We start from the raw sequence: 13,538 nt of genomic DNA, 5'->3' as shown, positions 1-13,538 counted from the left end.
TGAGTACTGTAATTATGCAACTAATCCACATTCTAATGTACTTGTTGGGATGGCCTGAGGTAACATATCTTGGCTTGACTCCCCTAAAATAGTGACCAAAATGAAGCAGGGAAATGACATGTACAAGAAGAAGAATAAGAGTGAGATTAATGACAGAAAAGTGGGTCTCTTTTGTGAAGGACATTTAGATCAATAACCCATAGTCCAAAGCCTTTAGATATCAAAAAATTGCCACATACTGTATATCAACAAGCAAAAAAAAAGTTAAAATTAGTCTTGATGAAGGAGAGAAGGACAAAATAGATTGTGAAGTAAAAAATGAATATACCACAAAGGCATAATACTAAGCAAAGAATTATAAGCATACAACTATAGAGACAAAATACTAAAGAAAGAATTCTGCAGAATTCTAGACACAGTACTATAGGTAAAAATCTAAACACAGAATTTTACAGCACATGTAGCGTTATAAACACAGAATTTTATATTACAGTTCCAGTTATAGAATTCTAAACAGAGAATTATACAGAATGAATCCTAAACACTTGATTTTACAGGTAGAACTATAGGGCAAAATTCTAAATCCAGAAAAAGACAGAACTCTAACCACAAAAAAATCTGCAAATAGAATTGCATAGCTGGAATTATACAGAGAAATCAAAAGAATTCCACAAGTAGCATTGTAAACAGAATTCATCAAATAGAATTATACATGTTGGATTATAATTACAGAATCATTAACACAAGAATTACACTGGCAGAATTCTGAACTAGTGATTGTAGAGTTGAAAATTTAAATTCAGAATACTACACAGAATTCTACACCTAAAATTCTTACACATAGTTCTGCAGAAAGGATTTTAAACACATAATGCTACAGATAGATTTCCAAATACAGAATTATTTAGTTACAATCCTATATAACATCTAATGACAGGATACTAAACAGAACTATGTAGATAGAAGTCTACTAATCAAATTCAAAGTGTAGAATTCTACAGATAAAATTCTACAGAAATAACTTTAAATATGCAGCCACATTCAGTAAACCCTACATAGTCCATTTACACAGTGTGCACATTGCACAGTGACTTGCACACAATAGTGCACTATTTTGGATTTAGTAAGCAGCTAAAACAAAGTAAACACCATGCATGCAAATTACAGCATAAGCAACTGAACTGTATGGTAATCAACCAATCCGAAATGGAGGAGCTATTCAACAAGCTATAAAACAACAGTATCAACTCGGTGCTGGTTTTTCCTGCAAATTCCAAAACCTATTGGAATACAGCCATGGAAAGGAGTCTGCAGAGAAACAATGTTAGGGGCTGCTGTTGCTTTAATACAAGTTTATGTGCAACATGCTGAACTCTATGCTGCTGCTGCTGCTGCTAATAGACCAAGGCCATGAAGGAGAAGAGTTTTCAGACCTGGGTAACTTATCACAAACTACATGATTTGGAAATTGTAGAGCAATACAGGATGGATAGAGATACACTACAGGAACTCGGCAACTTCTGTCGTTCTCAACTCAGAGCCAGGGCAAACTGAAGGGAACCAATCCCAATGGACACAAAGGTATGTGTAGCACTTAGAATCTTAGCTACAATTACCTTTCAGAGACAAACAGGGGACAAGCTAGAGGTGTCACAGGCATCAGCATCCAGGATCCTCCATCAATTCTTGAATGCTATGCTCCAACATGCTGGTGACCACATATATTTTCCCTGTACTCCTGAGGATAGGGACAGAAATATGCAGGAACTCTACCTTATAGACACTATCCTGAAGTACTGGGTGCTATAGACTGCCCACATGTAGAAATTAAAGCACTATCCCGGAAACAGGAAAGGCTCTACATTAATAGAAAGGGCTTTCACTCTATTAACTGACAAGTTGTGTGTAATGCCAAGGGAGTCAACTTGAATTTGTGCACTGGGAAACCTGGCCGTTACTACAACTCAAATATTTCACGCACCTCCCAACTGTATCAGATATTCACTAGTGAGGATATCCCACAGGATCATTTACTGGGGGATGCAGGTTATGCACTGGAACTGTGGCTGATGACACCCATCAGAAATGCACACACACACATATGGATGCTGAAGAATGCCATGATGAAGCATATGCTAACAAGAAATATCATAGAGTATGTGTTTGGGCTGCTGAAGTCATGGTTCCAGTGTCTCGATACATCTGGGGGAGCACTGCTGTACAATCCATGGATATGTACTGAAATATTCACAGCATGTGCCATGCTACACAGCATCATCCTGAGAAAACAGCTGCAGCAGGATCAGCAAGGGGAAATGGCATGCATCCCACCACCAATGCCAAGGTCACCACAGGTAGATGAGGAGTCAGAGGGGAATGACCAGCAGCTGTGGGATTAGGTAGATGTAGGCATGCTCAATATGCCTTTGCACTGGCTAACAGACAATGCATGACGCACTCAATGCAGCTAAGGGTTTAAAACCTTCCTCCTATGCACAAACATATAGTAACACTGATGCCAGGCAACTCTCACAACCTTTACCTCCCCATGTATTGGCTGTGCTCTGCTTGCATCTGACAGAGTCAGCCCTGAACTAAAACTGTTGCAACTGCTGGGTTTACAAGATAAGTGGTGAACCTAGAATGTATTATGTAATGATATGAATGACTGGCATATCCTTGCATTTTGTTACTTGGTAGTATAAGCAAGTAAAAGGTGGGATATTTGTGCAGAAAAGACATTAGTGTGTGACAGTAGAGACTTATTTGACTTATTTGTGCCATTATTAAGTAGTAGGCCTCAGGCATCGACGATTCACACAGTCATACCTCTCAGAAGTAGTGATGTTGACTGCAAGTCCCTCAGTTTAGCACCATACATTTGTACTGGAAATGATTAGAGGCAGAAGTTAGAAAGTAATGATACACATTGCAGTTTCAGTCTTCACAACCCTCACAAGATCATTCACAATAAAGGTGGAAACTTTTGATACTATCAGCTGTCTATGATGCTATCAGCTGTCTGACTTTCTAAGACCAATATAAGTCAAAGGCACAATTACCAGTTCAACATCACAGATGCAGATATACTAAGCACTAAGACAGCTATGCACCCTGAGCATCAGACACAAAGCTTAGGTATCCCTGAATGCAAAAGATAAAAAATAGAAATATGACACAGTTGTCATCACTTGCACAGGGTGTTGAGTGGGCAGGAAGCCTAGGCTGGCACAAAAGGTCAGTGAGTTTGTGTAAATAAGAAAGAGAAGCAGGCAGACATTTGGATAAACCAACAAGTGGCCAGTGAGACAAAATGAATTTTAAGCTGCACGCCTGAATCCTGTAACTGTTGTGTCTGTATGGGTCCTCCAGGTGAAATTGGTGGATGTCTGCATGAACACAGCCAAGCCCTTGCTAGCTCTACATCTTGTTATGTCAGACAGGTATGACCCATACATGGTAGAGGTGGCAGTTCATCTTTGTCATCCCCAACCACAAGAACTGGCTCTGTCAAGAGTTGCACTGGCACACCCACACCCACTGTCAGATGCACTACTGCTACCTGAACATGACTGATGTCTGCTGGATGAGCTCCCCTCATGAGTATACCCAGGACCATAACCCCATGGCTTGCCACTTCTGGATGTGGACAGCTCACCCACTGATGGAGCAGTGAATGTACTGCCACTATGGGAGTGTGATCAGGCATGGCCACATTGGCTAACAGCTGATTATGTGGCTGAATACTCTTTTGTTCTTTTCTGTTGTTTCACTAACTCCATCAATTAGAGAGACTGAGAGAAGCAATTGGTATGTATACAGAAGAAGAGAAGCGTTTTTGTAGCATTAAAAGTTAAAAATATCTTTTTTTTTATTTTATAGAGTTGTAAAAAAATTGAGTATGCGTATCTCAGCTGTAAAATTAAGTATGCACGCATTAGCTTGTAGCACAAACCAATTGTAAGAGTCCAATAGTTGACTGTAGTCAGAGAATGTGGGTTCAAATACCACAATTCCCAGCCATACAATACTGTTATTTCTTTAATAATGTTTACATTAAATTAAAAACTCTCTACCCGTTTGCCAGTTACCATAAATGTCTTGCTGTAAACTATAATCTATATACTTGGAACACACATATGTTCAGTATATGGACATTTCAAGGATTACTTTCAGCAATCTGTAGTATAGTGTGTATCTGTTGGGAAGTATACTTAAATGTAATACTTCAGGTAAAAGACTTGTATAATTGTGTTAATGCATTGTATATCACATATGATGGTACATTTATTCTCCCAGTGCATGTCTGCAAACTTAACCTATCTAACAGTTGCCTTCCAATTTGCAGTATATATTTCCAGGCTACATCAGTAAACACCCCTCAAACTAAGGCCAAGTAAAAGATTAACCTTCAAATTTCAATTATTTAATTCATCCCTGCTTGGCACTGCTGTGCTCCACTTAACATTGTGCCAACATGGTTAGCATCATTGCTTGGGACCAGTAAATGCAATAACTGGAATTGGCTGGAAATAATCCATGTCCATTGGTCTAATTTGGCCGACAGACATGGCTGACATTGGAGAGGAGGTGCACACTTTAGGTCAAGGGTTGGGGTGTCCAGGAGATCAAGATATTTATTGGACTCCTGGTAAAGCACCACAACCAAAGGCTTCTACAGAGGGACTATTCTGGCTCCCAGTACAAGTCTGAGGCATGGAATAATTTTTCACAGGCTGTATCCAGTGCCATTGGATTCCCACACAATGGAGAGCAATGCTAGCATCAGGTAATGACCTATGGAGGAGAAAAAGGGATACCCTCAAATGTTGGTTGCAGGAATTTGAGACTGCAGACATCACACAGCTGTGTAAGTATGACAATAAAACAATACTTGTAAGATTTATTTAGAAAGGTAAATATAGGCAAGACTGGTATGCAGAATACTCTTTTGTTCTTTTCTGTTGTTTCACTAACTCCATCAATTGGTGGCTCTGTAGCAAGCCCCTCCAGTACACATCTGATCAAGGCCCACTGCAGCTGCTCTCCTCCGTGCAGATGAGATCATGTCAGTGGCCCTATGGCACACTTGGTCATATGTCCTGCTGTTGACGCCCACTTCATTAACACAAAGCATTTCATTTCAAGGTATTGCCAATCATGTATACTTGTGAAATGCCCTGACAAGCATGCTCAGGCCTTCATTATGCTTCTAACTAATGCATACAGATAAAAGTGTAAAGGCCTTTGCTAATCAAAAAAATATATATATTAAACTATTATACATATTTTCTTAATTACATTCCAGCATATGCAGTATGTAGCTGACAAAATGCAAGCATATCTTCTCAAGTTCAGTAATCCTTTATGCAGATATATCCCAAAGTCATAACCTCTTTTCTGTGTTCTCCACATAAACAAGTCTCCTCACCTTCAGTTCCTTAGCATTACAGTTGCCTTTTTTATGGTGTAAATTCAGGACTGTCAGCACAGTGAGGATGCAAATCAGGTGTGAACTCATTAGAATTGCTGAATCCCAAATACAAGGCTCTGTGTAGTTGATGTAAACATGGTGCATGCAGTCCCTCATTATCACTGATTGGCAGAAGGAAATCACAAGAGCAGGGCAGGCTGCCCTACATCCAGTGGGTGTCTCAGGTTAGACTTACAAAGTGTTAGATCTACTTTTGTTAAGGGTGGAAATGTAAGTAAGCAGCACACAATTCACAGGTTCTGTTCATTAACATCCAGCCTCCCATTCATTTGTTGGCAACTGCATATGATATTATTGCCACTTATCCTCACACATTTTAAGATCAATGATATGGAATGGCTTACAAACTGCATGTCTCAGATTACTGGTCAGATAAGAGAATAATAACTAGCAAACACACAGAGGTAAGACAGAGCTGTATATTTGCAAGCAAATAACAGTTGTGTGGTTTCATATTACTGTAGATGATGTTGCAGTAAGTTTTATGCAGAATTATTTCAGTTCCTTGCTGCAAAGCTGTTTTCTGTGGCAAAGAGGGATAAGGCATCCTTCCTGCGTTCTGAAGCTTCATTGGAGTGAGAGTTCAAATCCACACCTATGTAGAAATATCTCATGTGTACTGGAGTTTTCTAATGTGTATGTTTATAGATTGTTTTCCTCATTTGTATTACTTGTCTCTTTTTCTTTTTTTTTTTCTTTTCTTTCCTTTTTTTTGGGGGGGGGGGGCATTTACTAGTGCAAGCATGGGAAATGGAGAAAAATGAATGTCAGGTTTAATGTGCTTATCTTGTTTGTATGAAGCTAGGCTGTGCACAAACTGGACTAGTGGGCCACCCAGGAAGCAGACAGAACACCTGCAGAATACCTCTTAGCAGGGCATCTGTAAAAGGGCAAATGCCAAAAACAATACATTGTTGCAATTTCTGTATTTCATAGTGCAAGTGTGCTTAGTGACATTGTGTGGCAGATAACAGGGTTCCCCAGCAGCTGCAGCCATCGAACACTTGCAGACAGGACTCAGACAGCCAATAACTGAAATCAGATACATTCTAACAATTCTGTTGGGCACAGTGCAAACCTGGCAAGTGGTGTTGCACAGCAGTTAATACAGAGACAATAAGAATGTACAGGAAATTTCATGTGATGAGTTCTATGACAGCAGGTGTAAGTGTAGGGCTGGAGCACAAATGGTCCTGGGTTCTACTACAAGGTGTGCAACCTATTTATACTCTTGTGACAGTGCAATTTATAGCAATGAACTGAGAAATAGACAAGTGTTATTTCAACATTCTTGTGGCAAAAGGTGTAAGTGTAAAAGTGCCGTACACATGGTTCTGGGTTTTAATACAGGATATTCCAGACATTTTATTATTGTTCCACTTTCCATTATATTCACTCTCACTTATAATGCTTTAGATAGTGGTGATGATATGAATTACATGTATGAGGGATGAGACAGTATTGTGTTTTCAGGCATATGACTGAGAGTACACTGTCTACTATAGTTCTGTAAGTATAATTCTCCTATCTGGACTTCCATGGCCTTCACAATTAACTAAGACACATGCACAATTGGATCTATATCCAATAACCTTGTCAGGTCACACACATGCTTTACTACCAGTTCTAGTTATCACATTTAGTGGTAGTGCACAAACCTGAGCAGCGATGTCAGCCACGTTTGAGTGATGTTAAGTAGAGTGCAGCTCAAATTGTCACGTATATTTATGCATGATTACTTATTATGTCACTTCTTCTGTGGTAAAGATGGAAAATCAATGTTGTGGAATAAAATGTTTTGCCCCTTATGCCTAGGTTTGAATCCCACACTATAAAAGTCAATTTTCCTCAGTGTATAAAGTAAAAAAATATGACAGTTCATTACATTTATGCTCCCAGTGCATGTCTGCAAACTTAACTTATCTAACAGTTGCCTTCCAATTTGCAGTATATATTTCCAGGCTACATCAGTAAACACCCCTCAAACTAAGGCCAAGTAAAAGATTAACCTTCAAATTTCAATTATTTAATTCATCCCTGCTTGGCACTGCTGTGCTCCACTTAACATTGTGCCAACATGGTTAGCATCATTGCTTGGGACTAGTAAATGCAATAACTGGAACTGGCAGGAAATAATCCATGTCCATTGGTCTAATTTGGCCGACAGACATGGCTGACATTGGAGAGGAGGTGCACACTTTAGGTCAAGGGTTGGGGTGTCCAGGAGATCAAGATATTTATTGGACTCCTGGTAAAGCACCACAACCAAAGGCTTCTACAGAGGGACTATTCTGGCTCCCAGTACAAGTCTGAGGCATGGAATAATTTTGCCCAGGCTGTATCCAGTGCCATTGGATACCCACACAATGGAAAGCAATGCTAGCATCAGGTAATGACCTATGGAGGAGAAAAAGGGATACCGTCAAATGTTGGTTGCATGAATTTGAGACTGCAGACATCACACAGCTATGTAAGTATGACAATAAAACAATACTTGTAAGATTTATTTAGAAAGGTAAATATAGGCAAGACTGGTATGCAGAATACTCTTTTGTTCTTTTCTGTTGTTTCACTAACTCCATCAATTAGAGAGACTGAGAGAAGCAATTGGTATGTATACAGAAGAAGAGAAATGTTTTTGTAGCATTAAAAATTAAAAATATCTTTTTTTTTATTTTATAGAGTTGTATCAAATTGAGTATGCATATCTCAGCTGTAAAATTAAGTATGCATGCATTAGCTTGTAGCACAAACCAATTGTAAGAGTCCAATAGTTGACTGTAGTCACAGAATGTGGGTTCAAATACCACAATTCCCAACTATACAATACTGTTATTTCTTTAATAATGTTTACATTAAAATAAAAACTCTCTACCCGTTTGCCAGTTACCATAAATGTCTTGTTATAAACTATAATCTATATACTTGGAACACACATATGTTCAGTATATGGACATTTTAAGGATTACTTTCAGCAATCTGTAGTATAGTGTGTATCTGTTGGGAAGTATACTTAAATGTAATACTTCAGGAAAAAGACTTGTATAATTGTGTTAATGCATTGTATATCACATACGATGGTACTAATTTTACATCTTTTTTCTCTCACCCCAACCCTTATCTCTCTTTTTTTATTTTCTATTATGTGTCATCAGAATAATTCCATGTCATCCGTGTGTACCACATCATTAAATGTTACAAAGAAGAGCAATGTAGGCCAGCCCCAGTGGATCAGCCTGCCCCTACTCCACTGGCTGCACCACTGATGGCCAGCACGTTTGGGAACCAAACTGGCAGCACTGTTTCTGCTGCCCCTGTACTACCTGCACCCTCAGGCAGTACTGCTCTGGAAGCTGGTGCAGTAGAATCCTTTGGGAGCAATGGTGAGGTGGTGGTTTCATCATCTGCTGGGAGATGCAAGGGTTGATGTGTAGGGTCATGCACTGCACCTTTGGTGTACTCCTATGCCAGATGGAGAGGTTGATTTCTCTCATGGTCTATAGGAGGAGGAGTCAAGAACTCCAGCCGCCAGTGGAGTAAGGGGACAATGATGACAGTACAGTGGGTGAGGTCTCGATTATTACTGTGTCCACGAGCCTGCTTTGTCCCCTCCCTCCCCAATCATAATGTCCCACAACCTTTTTGTGTCCATCACAGTCCCTGTCTCTTGTTTTGTTTATCTTGTTTGTTTGCATTTGTTTCCTGGGACTATATTAGATGTTCGAACTTTCAAAAGTCAGAGTGTCACCATATGATCAAACTTTTGAAAGTTCAAATGTTTGTAAAGCATGGAATGGGAATATTTCCCTTTTCTGCACTGTAGTGCAATCTCGGAGTTGGTATATTTAAATAGTGGGGAGTGTGGGGTGCACATCCCCCCATGTGGCAGTGCAGGGGGTATTTCCCCCTGCTTAAAACGTTCAGGTAGGTTATTGGTGTAATTAATTTTTTTTGGATGTTCGAACTTTTAAAAGTTCGATCATATGGTGTTGACCATATGACACTCAAACTTTTAAATGTTCGAGCATCCAATATAGACCCTTGCTTCCTTACCTATGCAACTTACCTGATCCACACATACCTACATCCCTTACCCAGCAGTTCTCTCTCTGAATTAAAAAAAATGGACACCTGTCCCACAAAATAAATAATTTCATCCATAGCTCTCCATTTCTCACATGTGTCTTCTTGACACACTTAATTCATTTCAATTGGCTATACAACATGACTGCACTGTTGTCACCCCTCTTTGTGGAAGTGACAGTTCAATTTCAGTTATTATGTTGCACATATTTTCAGTTTACACTGTTAAAGAAATGGATAACTATGGTTCTTTCCCACCTCCCTCTTGAACGTTCCTGTATTGCTTTCCCTTTGTTCTTCCCCAAGTTTGCTCCCCATTTTGCCAATTTCCTATCTATCCCATTTCAACACCTATAATCTGGTTAAAAAATAGAATCACACAAAACACTCATACATAGCAGAAAATGTAATGGATCCCTTCACTTTTTGGTCTCTATGTTTGCACAGAGTTTTACATCTCACAACAATGTGCAGCAATGGTGAATGGCAGTACAATGCTATAGTTATCTCCACACAATGCCACTTAACCCAACTGTGCTATGCCAACACACAGCAACAAATGTACTATAAAGAAATCATGTTGTTGCATTATCACTATTTATTTAAAAGTCTTTAAAAGTATTAGATACACCCACATTCAAACCCAGTATCATCTGGGCTCAAAAAGAAATGTGTCAATGCATTTACACCTGCTGCCATGGAGTCAGTTAAGCAGCAGGTGTATTTCATAGATTCAGTACTAACTCTCAGACTTTTTGCAGTATGGCTTGCATTTGTGCACTGCTTAACTAGATGCAAACATGGAAAGTATTGAAAAAATCTCACATGCACAAATACTTTATCAACTGTCATGCAAACCCACTGCTTGCCACACTATGAAAACATAAATATTATTATATATTACTGCTGTTTATTGTCCATCTTCTGCCTATGACATGAAATTACATGTGGAAACATAACAAACTGAAGAACCTATCTAACAATATTTCACATATTTACAATACAGCCATGTATTGTCTCCCCCCAAGCAGTGCAACCCTGGTGCCTCAGTACTTTTTCCACATATATATCACCTACATGACAGACATTAATATCAAAAACATTGTGTGTTATGCAATGCACATCAATCTGGTAACATGCAAAACTAGAACTATTGACCCATAAGCCTAAAAAGCATTATCTGCAAGGCTAGGGAAGGAATCAGGATCGACCTTATCCACAGGGGCATAGGTGACCTTCAACACACTTGACCCAACCTATTTCGGTTTTGTCAAGGGTAGATCTTACTTATTAAGCATTGCGGACTTTTTTAATAATGACCCCCAAAGACCAGGATGAGGGATAACAGGACATACCGCTATTCTGAGTTATCCAAGGCCTTTGGCATTGTTGCCCATTCAAGTATCATAGGGAAACCCTCCCACCTGGGGATTAACCCTTACATTACTAGATGGATAGCCAACTGGCTCCCGACAGAACAAGACTATCAAAGTTGGGGATTGCACCTCCACCACTAAACCACTTACCTGTGGAATGCCACAAGGATCTGTGCTGGGCCCTTAACTGTTTGGAAACTATTTCTCTGAAGTCCAGGAAAAGGTAGATGGCCTCCTGTGCCTTATCAAGTTTGCAGATGACAGTTAACTGGATGAAGTTGTACAGGGTCCCCCAACTATGTTAATATATTACAGAAGGGGCTGACACATGCAAATGATTAGTATCAAATGCATGAACTGAACCTGAAAGCAAAAAAAAGCCACATTTTCCCCTTTGGTAATGAAGTACCCCTGCTAATTATAATATACGTAGCACCCCTCTAAGTTCAAACACAGTGTTGTGAGACTTAGGAAAACATGTTGATAGCAATTTACATTTCAATCACTATGTGTCCAGAGTGGTGAGACACACATTTTACATTGTGCCCCTCATAAATAAGGCCATCACATCCAAGACCAGGGAGATCATAGCTCTGCTGTACACTACCCTTATTGGACCACTAACTGAGTACAATGCTCTCTTCTCTGTGTTCCTCACCAGACACCTGCAGCAAATAGAGAAAATGCAGAGGTTTGTGACTGAGAGAATCCAGGGCCTCCAAAACATGGCAAACATGGAAAGACTGCAAGACCTGTCACTGCACTCAGTATCATCCATGCTTCTGAGAGGTGACCTATGCCTGGCCTATAGAGCAGTCTCAGACCCTGCCCTACTGGAAATGCTGGACATCTGCAAATCAAAATGGGGTAAGAATAACTTGCTCCAGGTATTTCAACTTAGCCGGTGACATAAACAGAACATGCTGGGGAGACAGATATATCTCCCAGTGATTGCCAGTCCTCTGTAATATGCTCCCACCGCATGTGAAGCAGTGCTCCTCAATAACCATATTCAAACTCAACCTTCACAACTGGATCTCATGGACAGGGACAATTGGTGCTGATCACAAAATCTCTCTGCTAAAAATGAACAACTAATTATGCACAATATGGGTACTTGTGTTTTTACATGGGTAAGCTTGTAAACACCCTAGGGCCATTAGCCTAGTAACCTCCTATAAACCTATGAAACTATGAACCTATGCAGGCCTCCCAACATCTTTTCTTCAACATGACCTACTGATGTCATCCACTATAAGCTGACCTGCAGTCTGGTGAAAGTCAGACTTGTGCTGTGGCACTTGAGTAAAGTACTGTGTTCTGTAGCCTACCTACTTAGATAGGTAGGGGTTCTATTCTCACTGCAGTCAACTTTGGTTGTTTGTTTGTGCTCTTGCTTGATATTACAGAGAGCCTTTTACATCAGCATGTGGGACACTGTTATTACCATATTCTCTTCAACAGACACTATTGAATTCATCAGCTATAAAGTATTGCCTGAGACACTTCAAGTCAGGCTTGACCTGTGGTGCTTGCCTTAAATATAGAGGTATGTAGTCTGCGTACTTAAATAGGTAGGGGTTCTAGTCTCACTGCAGTCAACTAGGGGGGTGTAGTGTGTGTTTATGCTCTTACTTGACATTACAGAGCCTTTTACACCAGCGTGTGGAACACTGTTATTACCATATTCTCCTTAACAGACTCTACTGAATTCATCAGCAATATCTGATTAGTGGATATGCATTATTATCACCAGGGCAGGGTCAGAGGCTGGCCTGAAGGCCAGGCAGAAGCCACCTCATCCTTTATGATACAAATTACAGTGACATAGCTTTCATTCTGTCCACATACATCATGGCATGGTTTGTAGGGCCTGTGTTTTATTGGTTAGAAACAACTGTGGTCCCTCCTGCTGCTGCAAGTGTCTGGTGAGATACATGCAAAAAAGAGCATTATACTCCATTAGTGTTCTGATGAGGTTCAAGTCCAGTGCCGTTATACAATCCTAAGATCTGGATATAACACATGAGCTATGATGTGCACAACATATGCTTTCAATACCAGTGTAGACACTTGGTGGTCGAAGTTCATATTGCTATCTACATGTATTCCTAGTGCTTGCATCACTGGGCTTCAGCATAGCAGGACTGTTGTCAATGCTGTAATTAGCATGGAATTCCACTTTTCAGAAGGGCAAAATAAAGACACATTTCTGCATTTATTTGTAGACTATGTGGCTTTGTCACCAATCATTTGTCTGTGTTAGCCCCTCCTCTACTAGGTTATCATCATAGGTGGCTGCAATGGTTGTACCCAGTATGCAAGAATCAGCAAGTGTAGTAAGCCAAAGGCCATATACTTTAGCTTGAATTGTTGAGAAATAGATTCCAAACAGTAAAGAACCAAGCAGAGATCCCTGGGGTACACCAATGGTGACAGCTCTACTGGTATAGGTTGATTCACCAACTTTCACAGTATGTGTTCTGTCACTGAGCCAGTTGGTTACCTATATAGTGACATGATGTTTAATCCCAAGTTGAGAGGCTTTCTCAATGATCCCTGTATGGGGGATTGTGTTAAAACCT

Source organism: Protopterus annectens, chromosome 1.part2, assembly GCF_019279795.1.
Source record: "Protopterus annectens isolate FY-2018-M chromosome 1.part2, PAN1.0, whole genome shotgun sequence".
Lineage (NCBI taxonomy): Eukaryota > Metazoa > Chordata > Ceratodontiformes > Protopteridae > Protopterus > Protopterus annectens.
This window is presented reverse-complemented; position numbering follows the sequence as displayed.